This window comes from Adiantum capillus-veneris, chromosome 15, assembly GCF_014529385.1.
Source record: "Adiantum capillus-veneris isolate H3 chromosome 15, ASM1452938v2, whole genome shotgun sequence".
Lineage (NCBI taxonomy): Eukaryota > Viridiplantae > Streptophyta > Polypodiopsida > Polypodiales > Pteridaceae > Adiantum > Adiantum capillus-veneris.
Genome location: NC_140945.1, coordinates 31712322 through 31725213, shown reverse-complemented (window position 1 = coordinate 31725213; position 12892 = coordinate 31712322).

The following is a 12892-nucleotide window of genomic DNA, read 5'->3' as shown; positions in this document are numbered from 1 at the left end:
ATCCACTCGAATGACAGAATCTTGGAACTGCAAGTAGACATGGTTTTTAGACCATGAACCATTTATGCTTCCTTCATGAAAGGACATCCTAATATCATCTCTCAAATGACATACTGTGCTTGGACAAATCTATAACAATGAAGGTATTTCTTATTTTGTGTCCAAAGACCCTGATCTTGAGATCTTCTAGCATCCCAATAGGTTTACAATAGACCCATTAGTCACCTTTACTACTATGGTTGTGGTCCCAAGGTGAGATCTTCGCATAGTTTCCCATAAATTTTTAGTTACAATGCTAACCCAGTGCCACCATCAAGGATTCCCTTCACAATTAATCCCTTGGTAGTGATTGGTATGGTCGTATTAGATTCATCGCCTTCAAAGTATTGTCCCAACTTGTTAACAGGTATTTCTACAACAGAGTTCTCATCTAAGTTGGGTTGTGGATCTAAGTATTCCTCCTCTATTGGAATCTCTCTCTCCCTATCTCCATCGATATGTGCAAATTGTGGTAGCCCACCAACTTTCAGTTCTCCATTGAGGAAAGCTCGAAGAGCTAAGAATAGCTCGGGGTCTCCATATAGTTTGGACATGATGGTGGTTATAACTTTTGAAGCCATAAAATCCATCAATTTGGCAATGTTTAACGGCATCCTTTGGGCTTTAGTCCCTTGACGTTGGGAAGATGGATCTCCATTTCTTTGATAGGGTCAGGTAGTCCCTCTATAAACATTCTCTCCAACAAGAAGTGAGTATGCCCACTTTCCCATGACTTTAAGTCACTTTCTTCTTGGATGACACTAGGTATGGCTAGGGGTCTATGGACCTTGCGAGGTTGTTATTGCATAGGGAACACTATGTCTGTAATCTAGATCTACCTAGGTGCCTTTTCTCTTCTACCAACTCCTTAATTGCTTGACTCACTCAATCTCCTTTGTAGGGTTTGGGTAAGTTCCTATCTTCTTCTTGGGTCCTGGCCATTGTGGCTCATGACAATCTTCCTTGTTGGTTTCTTTCCTCATTTTCATTTTAGTCTCCATGGTTTCACCTGAATCAGAATCCTCTTCAGCGTCGTTGATATATACGGGGTCGTCACTAGTCCCTATATTGGTCTTTGAATTGGGGTCTGACTTCGCTGCTTTTTGCGATCTCTTTCTTCCTATTTTCTTCTTCTTTTGAGATTGGGCAATCGATGCCGTGTCTCTTTCTTCAAAAATATAATTTTTCTTTTGGAGCATCGATCGTGTGAGTACATTTACTAGTACCACATGTGTACTTTGTGATAGCTCCTCGGTAACCTCAATCAAGTTTAATGGTGTGATCTTCGGTGCATTTGGATTATTTGGACATTGGGCAATTAAATGATCAATGCCATATCTATTACAAATGAGTATCGGCATTTTAGTGTGCTCGCTTGATTGGTTTGCATTAGTGTAGCATTCTTTTGTAGCCTACTAGGACAGTCAGCTACATGATGTGGACCTCCACACTCATAGCATTGAAGAGGTGGTCTCTTGGCAATGTAATTGATATTTTGGCCTCTTGCAGCAAGAGCATCTACTTGATAGTAGACAAGTTTGACTTGTCCCAATAGTCCTCCATGTAGTATTGTGGATTTTCTTCAAGTGCATCAATCACATAGGCAATATTAGGGTCTATATCTTGCTCACAGCCTTCCAAACAAGCAATAGATGACTCACAACCCATTTGATTCACAGAAGTGATTCTCGGATGTGGTGGTTGCGGTCCTAGCACTGGAGGTGGTAAGGGTGTTGTTTGAACAACATTTTGGGCCCTAGGGACCATGTGTTGTGATGTTTGCTCAAGAGGTGGGGCTGGCATCAAATGCAGGCACTCAAGGTGTGTCTGTCCATGCTAAGGTTGGTCTATTGGCCATCGCACTCTTAAATACTATGAAATCCTTAGCTGATGACCATACCTCCCTTAGGCATTGCAATTCCCATTAAATTTTACTCTAAATGTAGGGCATTCACTTGTATTACATGGACCATAGCAAACCGAGCACCATTGTTGCTCCCTTCTTGGATACATATGATTTTTTTGTGGAGCACGATTGTCTCTAAGACTCTCTTCAATGGCCTTGGTGAGATCATCTACAGGTCATGTCAGATATCTTTGGCTCCGTAACAATAGGCTTTAGGGTCATTGGTTGATGCCCTGATGCTTGCGAGCTAGTAGATTTAGGCTCAACGGACACTCTTTCTTCTTGCATCATTAAATTATCCTCCAATTGGATTGCATTGGTGGTGACTGCTTCCCAAGTGGTGATACCTCTAATGACTAGGCCATTGTAGATATCCTCATGTTTTAATCCCTTAATGAATCTATCAAGCAATTGGTTATTATTGAAGTGCTCATTTGGATTACAACGAGAATTCAAATGCTTCAAGCGACTAATAAAGTCTCTCACCGACTCTCCTTCCTCTCGTTGGGCTTTCTGGATCTGAGATGCTACACCCCAAAGCACTCCCTCTCGTATGTATTCTTTCAAGAACAGTGTCCTAAGAGTAGGGTAAGTTGTTTTTTCTTCCACCCTTAGGCTTCTATACCAAACCCCAACCTTCTCACTTAAGGTTAGGCTTAAAGCATTACTCTTATGTAGGTCATTGTGTTCTCCTAGGGAATCGCATAGTTGTTCAAACACTTCGATATGCTTTCTCACATCTCCATCTCCACTAAATTTTTGTGTGAGGTTGGCTATTTGTATTGCCTTACTTCTAGGCTCTCTATCATGCATGTTACGCATATTCTCAGCAATAGATCGACCGATAGCTTGAGCAAATGTTGCCAAGTCACCTAAGTGAGCAGGCACCATGGGTAGGAAGCCCTTGGGTTCCAAGTTTACTACATGTGGAGTAGGTATTGGCATTGGTCTTGGTGTGTAGGAAGCCCTTGGGTTCCAAGTTTGGTACGGTGTTGTGCCATGTGGTGGCCCAAAGTTCATATGTATGGCCCAAAGCTCATATGTGTGGCCCTAGGCATAGTAGATGTCGAATGTGACATGCTAATGCTAGCCAGTATGGTCCCATTGACATAAGAGCTTGGATGTTGTGGTTGCGGAGCATAGATTGTTAAAACAATGGGAGGGGTAGGAGCTACATGAGTACGAGGACCCATAGGTGCATATGATTGATACACACTTGTAGGTACTACTGCAGGCATTGAGCTACCATGTAGCGGTGCTTTACTAACAAAAGAGATCCATGGCGTGTTTCTTGGCATGCCCATCATTGGGGTATGCATGGTAGCCATGGTGTAGTCAAGGGAAAGATTGATCTAGACTTGGAAAGGTAAAGCTATCACTTGTGGGCTCAGATAACATTGAGACCCCTGGCAAAATAACATATGCAGGATCCATCAGACTTACTGAGGGTCTCCATTTGCGATAAGGTTAATTGTTTAGCCTTTCCTTTATCCAAGAATCTCATGCGACCCGTTGAAGGAATGTGGATCCCTTTGTTCTGTCTCTCTAGCTCAATAACCCTATGGATGATCTCACAAACTCTTTGTTGTTGATCTTCTATACTAGTGGCACCTGTTGTGGATTGTAGGACATCTAACCAACACACATGATAGGTGTGACCTATGTATATATCGATTAAAGTCTCCGTTTGTAGTTCATACTCCCAGTTTTTGTTTCGGAACGCTCCATCTAGGATTGAGGTGCTAGGGGTGTCCTTTGAACTAGATGCAATGTAGCTCTCTATGGGTTGATGACCCTTGGTGGTCGCTAATTCAGGAGCACTCAATTGCTCGCTTGGAATGGATGTTGACATAGGGGCTTTCGCTTTTAACTCCCTCCTTTGCTCTACCCTATGTAAACTCTTGATTTCCTTTTCCCTAGCCGCAATGATTTACCGCTCAACCTCTTGCACTTTGGCAAGGCTTCTACCATAGGTAATATAACCTCGGAGGGAATAGCTCTAAAAAGTTAGGGGGTGTAGTGAATGGAGTATTCACGTGCACACTCTCCAAGAGCATGGGGTCTACGTTGGTCATGAATGGCTAATTTACTTCCCCACCCCCCTCATTTACATCGTTAGCTCCATGTTCGGAGCGAGTGGCTCTACTAAAGGTTTCCTTCAAGCGGCTAAGCACGCTCGGCCCAGACCGTGGGTCCATGGCATGCATGTCTTGGCTTGAGCTATCGAGATTAGGCATTGGGTAAACCTCCATGACATCATTGTCAAAGGAAGAGTCAGTAGACACAATCGGAGATACTCTCTATGTGCATGTCCTCTAGCACACGGCCAGAGCGTAGGTGCATGTGACCTCCACACTATAGAGGTGTTGGTGAGTGCCCGTCAAGGCCTCTCACCTAGTTTTTTTAGGTGTTTATAACCCAATTTTTTGTATTTTTGGTCCCTTTTTTAACCAAGCCACGGAATATGGCATGTGATAGCTCAAAACAAGCATCTCGTCTAGGGGGATGTGCCATGCTTTACAGCCCCCAATTCGGTTATGTACAGCCCTCGGAATCCTAAAACTAGTCTTTTCCTAGGTGGGGAGAGGGCTAGAATTAGTAAGTCCAAAGGGTGAGTGTGAAGGGGGGGTGGAGGACTTGAGGAACTCGTCCCACATGCCCTCCCTTCACTTGAGGTCCTAGTCTTTATATATAAAGTGGTGTGTATAGTATATCATAAGACTGAGGACTAAGGCCTAGGCTTGGGCTTGGGGAAAGATCCCGATCCCTTCCTTTTAAGATTAGGTTTTTCTAATTTTGTTTTGAGTTTTCTTTTTAGTCCCAAATATCTCGAGCATTTTTTTATTAATAAAATTTTTAAAGAATTTTTTAATATTTTTTTCCAAAAAAAACTTTTTTTGAGGATAATGTGACTGCGTGGACACTGAACTCCCACATGCACATAGCAGCTCCTACGAGCTTTGTCTACCCTCTTTTCACCTAACATAGCTAATTACACCTAATTAACGCTAACTACCTCTGCTAACACACTGTCAAACACAATACTTTTCACACTCACAAACAGTCAACTCTATTGCTCACTGTCTACTCTACTTCTCCCTGTCTACATTCACTAACAGGTCTACTAATACCTACTCATTAGAGATCTGGCAAAACTAATAAAAACAGTACAATGCAGCACTAATGGAGCTGGCCCGGGGCAGTCACTTATCAAAAGACCCCTATATCACGTGCGTTCAAGAGGTAATTAATAATACCCCAATATACATACTATACTTACACTGTGATCCTATTTAAAAAAACCCCACCCCCCTCTGTATGTATACATTTTATACATTTTGGTCTTTTAATAATCCTCTCCGGTTAACTCACGTGATATCATACACATTCTAAAAAGTGACCGCCCCGGGGAGCTGGCTACCATCAAATAAGGATAGTTGATCAAGACATTGTAAAGACCGCATTTCGCACTACGTTTGGTCTTTACAAGTATATTGTCATGCCTTTTGGCTTGGCCAATGCACTAGTCACATTTAATCGCTTGATGGAGAAGCTATTCAGGCCTCACCGAACCTTTACTCAAGTGTTCTTTGATGATATAATCATCTGCTCTAATTCACTATAAGAACACAAGAAACACCTTCATGTAATATTCCAAGTTTTACGAAAGAATAAACTTTATATCAATCGAAAGAAAAGTTAATTTTTCTTACAAGAGATTCAGTATTTAGGTCACACTATCTCTCAATATGGCATCCATATGGATCCATCAAAGCTAGAGGTAATAAAAGGATAGCCTAATCCAAGGAATCTACATGAACTAAGAAGCTTTATAGGTATATGTGCATACTAGAGATGCTTCATAGAAAAGTTCTTACAAATTGCGGGACCATTACATGACCTAACAAAGAAAAACATCAGGTACATATGGTCCACCAAGGAGAACAATGCTTTCAAAAAGCTTAAAGAGAAGCTTATCTCTCAACCTGTGCTTACACTGTCGGATCTCTCAAAGCCATTTGAGGTCCAATGTGATGCTTGTGGTGATTGCCATGGAGCTGTTTTGCTCCAAGAAGGACACACCATAGCCTATGAAAGTCAAAGGCTCGACCCTGTTGAGCAAGCTGTAGGCATATATGAGAAGGAACTCTTAGCAGTTCTACATGCTCTAGACTTGTGGAAGCACTATTTATTGGGGACTCCTTTCATTCTGGGATGATGAACGGATCACCAAAGCCTTAGGTACTTCATGATGTAGACCAAGCTCTTCGACAAACAAATGAGGTGGGCAAATTTCCTTTCGCAATTTCATTTTCATATTGCTCACATTGCTGGAAAGCATAATCAAGTAGCCAATGCACTCGCAAGACAACCGAGAGTGAATGTGGTTTCCATAGAAACTCACAATGATCTATCTTTTATGATAGATGAGTACTGTATTGATCCTAATTTTAGAGATGTGATTTTAGCCCTTGCACTAGGGAAGAAGAAAGAACCATTTACCCGAAGATGGTTATCTTCTCTATGGCAATAGACTATGCGTTACTAACTCACGATGTGAGGAAGTAATGTATGAATCTCAGGCTCCTCCTTATGCGGGGCATAGGGGGATTCAATCGACCCTAAAAGGGATAGAAACATACTTCTATTGGCCTGCCATGTCGTATGTTTCAAAATGTGTGGTATGCCAAAAGACGAAGTTTGATAGAGGAAAGCAACCTGGATTGCTCCAACCATTGCCAATACCTAATCCACTATGGGAGAGCATATCCATGGATTTTATCTTTGGATTGCCCAAGTCTATCCATGGGAACACATGAATATGGACGATAGTAGACAGGTTTATCAAACAAGCACATTTCATACCTATCAAAAATACTATCAAAGCCCATAAAATGGCAACCCTCTTTATATCACAAATCTTCAAGTACCACACCTTTCCAATGTCCATAGTGTCCGATAGAGATCCTAGAATGACCAGTAATTTTTGGAAGGGTCTCTTTGAGAATTTAGGTACAAGGCTAAACTTCTCTTCATCCTATCATCCCCAAACGGATGTCCAAAGTGAAATAGCTAACCTAACCATTCTTGATCTACTAAAATCTTATGTCACAAAAGTAGCCCAAAAGCCCCAATGGGAGAAGTACTTACCCTTAGTGGAGTATGCTTACAATAACATTGTACATACTTCCACGGAAAAAGCACCTTTTGAGGTGATAGAGAGAAGATAAAAAAGGCCCTTGCTACTCAAGGTACATGGGAAGATCTTTGCTACAAATGAATATAGCCGAGACCTACAAGAATCTTTCCAAAAGATTAAGGATGCTATATCCATCTCTCAACAAAGGCAAAAGGCTAATGTTGATAAGCACAAAAGAGACCTAACCTTTAAACAAAATCATTAAGTCTTGCTTAAGTTTCCCAGGGCTCGATTAAGGCACACAACAGGCAAGAATCCTACGGGACACCAAAAGTACTATGCTAAGTTAGCAAAAAGGTACTATGGTCCCTTCTAGATTCTTAGACCAATCAATGAGATGGCCTATCAACTGAAGTTGCCCAGCCATTGGCTCATACACAATGGTTTCCATGTAAGCCTACTAAAGCCTTACAAAGGAGAGCCACTTCAAGAACCAATTATTGAAGACCCACCAGAGATCGAGGACCAAGAAGAGGTGTTGCAGTCCGAGTTCATTCTCCGACACGAAGACAAAGGTATTACAATGCAGTAAGACTATCCGCCGAGGATATCTTATCAAGTTTAAAAATTATCCTTTTGAAGAAGATGGATGCAAGGCATACAGTTAAAGGATAACCTAAACCTTGTCAATCCTTACAATGATTCCCTAGAATAAGCAAATGTAAATATGTATAAATGAACAAAGTTTTTTGTCTTATAAGACTCTCTTTTTCTTTATTATGCAAACATGCTAACGAATATGCATGCTTAAGATCATGTTTGTGGAGACGACGTGTCCCCAACACCAAGTAGAGCTTGTCACTCCACTATGGAAGATTGATACAGACTAATGTACACACATGCTTGCGGAAACTAAGGCTCTCAAGCACCAAATGGACTAGTCATCTATTCTGGAACGATGTCGTAGGGTAAAATAGGGATCCTCTACCCACTAGCATACGTAAATGACTAGGCTTTATCTTCTCTAACTTATAGTTGAGGCCGACTATGATTTCAAGAGAGAGGTAATGTCATAAAAACTAATATCTAATACTCTCAAATGATTTTTTCATGTTAAACTAGTCATTTAATATGGGGAAGTACCAGGAGAGTAAAAGCTAGAATATTGGACCGGTCTCTGTCAGGGATCCAAAGGAGGGAAAATAGGGATCCAAAGGGGGATAGCGTGCAAAAGATCGATGTGCTTCAATAGGGCTTAAAAGACCTAAGGTTTAACTCCATTAAGACTTCCAAAGGCTAAGGTTCCAAAAACTAAACCTTTCATCCAATGGCCAAAGTGTAGGGGAATTGGATGGTCATGGGGAAGACTAAAAAGTCTTCCCACATCCCTAGGAAGGGGGAGAGCCTATTTTGTAGGGGATGAGAGAGAAACACACACACACACACACACACTCCAAGGCTTCCCCTTTACACAAAGGAATACTTGACACATGTCAAGCTCCTAGGCCAGTTGCCCCCAACCTCCCCTCAAATCCTATTGGATGGCCATAGAGGTGGACCAATGAGAATTAGGCTAGAGTAAATTTAGTCTGATCAATTTAAAAATTCTTGATAAAAGAAACAATAGAAATTAAGCTCCCTAGAAGAAAATTGACAGTCTACCAAGGGGTCCAATGAGCATCCAAGCAGCCCCAATGGCTTGCATGATTCCTATTGGCCAGAAGACAAAAAAGACTAATGAGAGTTTAGATGAATTATTTAAATACCTAAAGCTCTCACAAAAGGGGAAATGGAGACACTTGTTAAAAGGCTATCAACTATGATTCTAATTTGTGATTGGCTAAGCTTTACAGGAGCCAATGGGAGGCCATCATGAGCATTTAGCAAGAAGGGTCAACCAAGATGAGAGAAGGGGTTTTCATTTTACTCATACACTATGCTACACACACACACACACACACACACACACACACACACACACGCATGTGTGCAAGAAGAACTCCATCTCCTTCTCCAAGCATTGAGAAGTAGAGGCCTACACCAAGAACTCTTGGCTTTGGAATTCAAATCTAACCAAGATCCAAGCTTCAATGGCATGCTCATCTCCTCTAACATGCTAATTACTAAGCTAAGCTATCCTATTAGAGTGATTCTGTGAAAGAGAATATTCTTTCTTGTAAGATACCTCTTCTTCCTCTCAATCTATCCTCATTCCCTGCTAGCTCTCACCATTTTTGAAGTTGTGTGAGGTCTTGGGACTGAGGCTAGGGACACTAGGTGTTTTTTCAAGCATAATTTGGTGTATGAAGCTTCCATCTTCATTACACCAACTAGTTTTATCAAGGAACACAAAGATTGTATTGTACAAAGATGGGAGAAGCTATAATACAAAGCCTTTATGGAGGGGGGACCGGATCCATGTAAATCCGATCCTCAACTGTTGTCAATTGTTTTATTTCTCTCTCTTTTCAAGTATTGTCAATGCCAAGATAGCTAGGTGTAAATTTCTATGTTGCTTTCTCAATTAAGTACTCTCTCTATGCTTATTAGGAACTTGTTCTTAATGAAATACTCATTAATTTATCAATTTACACTACACACAAGTTACTAGTGCATTAAATGTTACACCCATCATTTAATTAAGGCTTAGATGCACCTTTCAAATGTACTCTCCCACTTTCTTTTGACATGTATGTCAAAGGTTTCAAAGTTAATCATTTATTTCAGGTGAATGGCCATGAGAATATTGCAAGAAAATTTGGGCATGGCATTGATTGTTGCATCTTAGGGCTTGCTTTGAATGCAAAAACCCTACATAGCACTAAACATTCACATTATTTCTTTTAGTGCTTGTACTGAAAGACAAGAAATTAAATAGCACTAAACATTGATCTTTTTGAAAAGATGTGGCAAAGTTGGGTTTTTATTGATCCATGACGGGGTGGGCATTGCTCTGTCTGTGATATTTTTGGTATAGTTTTTTAGAGCCACTTCATCAAAAAGTTGCAATCATCTCTATCTCATTAGATTGACATATAATTGTAAATTTAATTTTCATTTGAGCTAGAGTTAGCCAACGTTTTGAGAGCTTTGAAAATGCAAAATTTGGCTTTCAAGGCCACTTCAATTTCATCAAAAGCGTTGCACATTTCATTTTGAGAGTTCTAAACATTGCAAACTTTGCTTATTTAGAAGCAATGATGTCTCTCTCATCATTTAATATGTATCTACATATTTGCTATCCATAGAGCAAAAATTTCCATGTGCGTAACCAAAGGCACTTTTTCCCCCTGAAGTATTTTTTCCTTGGAAAATGTGGTGTGTAAGACCCTAAAACTAGGATTTCAACAATAATTTTTGTGTGTTTTTTTGGCTTTCAAATAATTGGTTTTTTTGGGATTGTTCCATTAAAGCTTGTATAAAGAGACTTGTCTTTCAATAAATGAATCACTCAAATCAAGAGGACTCTAAAAGTGGGTGCTTCGCTCAAGGAAATAGTAGGTGAGATCCTTTCATGAAATTGCTCTTTTTCTTATCTCTACATCGTTTGGATCAACTAAAGGTTTAACACTAGCCTTTAGGAAAATTAAACACATTAGGAATTTATGTTTATTTGTGTCAACATACGTAATAGACCTTGACCTTACCTTAGATTATTATAGGTAGGTCCATTTCTTATCCTAGATTGCTAATGATCACCTTAATATTCCACTTATTTCTATCATGAACTAGGTCTATATGATTAGTCTTTCTTTCTTCCTTAGTCTATTTTCCATAAGCATCTCTCATTATAGAAACATAAAAGTGTTAAAAAAATGGAAAAATGAATTGCAAAAAAAGATGTCCAAACAAATAGAATAAATTCTACTAGACACATTGAAAATAAATTTAATATATTCAAGTTTGTGTCTATGTTAGTGCTAGTGCCTTATTGGTACTTGGTAGGCAAGGGAACCACCTTGGGTTGCTTGGTCAAGGCTACAAACCGATGCCCTAGTCTAATAGGGGTAAGTTGTTGTCATGGAAGGTGAGTAGACTTTTGGAGACACTCCTTGTGGGTTCAAAAGAGCCAAGAGTTGTAGCTTCACTTGCCTTGGGGTGGTCAGCTTGTGATGTCCTTTAATTTTTCTATGGAATGCTAAAAGAAAAAATAAATATTCCATGAGCTTCATTTTAAAGCTAAGTGACAATGTACTAACGGAGTTTTTTAGCTTAGTTATATTCATCATCACATGCATAGACTTGGTTATTGTATTTAAATGATCATATGGTTTTTTAGGCTAGTAACAGGTTATTGCACCATGGATTGATGATGTTGTTGGTCTTGGGTTGCAAATTAGGTCTATGCTAGAATTACCCCCAAAACGCTTCTGGTTATTTTATTGAACTCAAACTATACAAAGACATGTGACTATTGGCTATATATTCTTAGATGCATCGTTGTCCTTACTAAAAGTGCAAGTGACAACTTTCTATAAGTTCTCACTTTTGTCTTCTTAGGCTCTTCAACTCTTGCTAATTGATGGCCCACGTTGCTTGTGACTTGAACTAGGTGGCTACCCTAAACTTTTCTCACTTCAATGTGGTGTGCTATTATTCTTTACAAATGAGTAATTCTATTCTATTAAAATTTGGTACATCAAGTAATATGCATAATCTTGGACCAAGACACTTTTTTGTTGCCTTTTCTCTATGGTAGATTGAATGTCCTTGCTCCTTAGGGTTTTGAGATATCTTGTACAAAATGGTGCAAATTCTTGAGCCTTAGACTATGCACTGATGATTGGAAGGGGTATTGGAATCCCTTTGGAACTAAGGCTAGTACATTGACTAATATTTCATTTGAAAGCTACTTTTGCATATATTTTTTATGGTCTAGTTATATTATGCTAATTTTTGTAGTTAGACATAATGATTGGAAGCTATTGGAGTGATTTCATAAATTTGATTGAGTGGATTGATTAATTGATGCATGTTATTGTCCTACCTACTTCTTCTCTATTATTTTAGTATTTCCATTAATCTTCAAGAAAAATGCTTACCTTGGGGGGAAATGGTTTTGTTTGTGAAACCTTGGATATTATGCGTACAAGAAATTATATTGATTCTATAATTATTGGCTTCAATTCATCTTCATGATGGACTTTATGCAATGGCAAGGTCTTGTAGACTTTTGGTTATTCTTTGCACTGAATCTAAGATCATGCACAAGTACATGTGTCATCCACAAACCTCACTAACAGGCTAAGTTTTTTTGTAAGTGAAGATAAAAAAAAAAAGGTTGGCTCAAGACAATTTCCATCTACATCAATAAGCAACATCTTTCAAACTCCCTTAACTGCATAAGAGGCATTCTTGGCACACAAGATAGTATTGACCTTAGGGACAAGTTCAAGAGAAGTGAACAAATCTCAAATGAAATGTAATGTGCTTAGTTTCACCATTTTCAAAGTACCATACAAGATTCATGAACTATAAGGATCAGCACAAATGTTCAATTTAGTGTGAAGTCGTGCCTATGTTGCACACCTCTCTCAAATTGAATGACGAACGAACAAACACTGCACATAAGAGTGAGAAAATCTATATTTTGCAATACAAGTATGAAAGAATGGGGGATACATCTTTGCCTTCATGCACGCGTAGGTGGGCAATGGATGAATGGATATCAGTAGATCTAAATTGGCACGACACCTAGTGACCACTTCTATCAGTTTACGAGTTTACCCGATAATCAAAAATACAAAAACCTTGAACCATCTGAGGCATCAATCAACAAGGATATGGGTGTTTGCAACTGCAAAAAA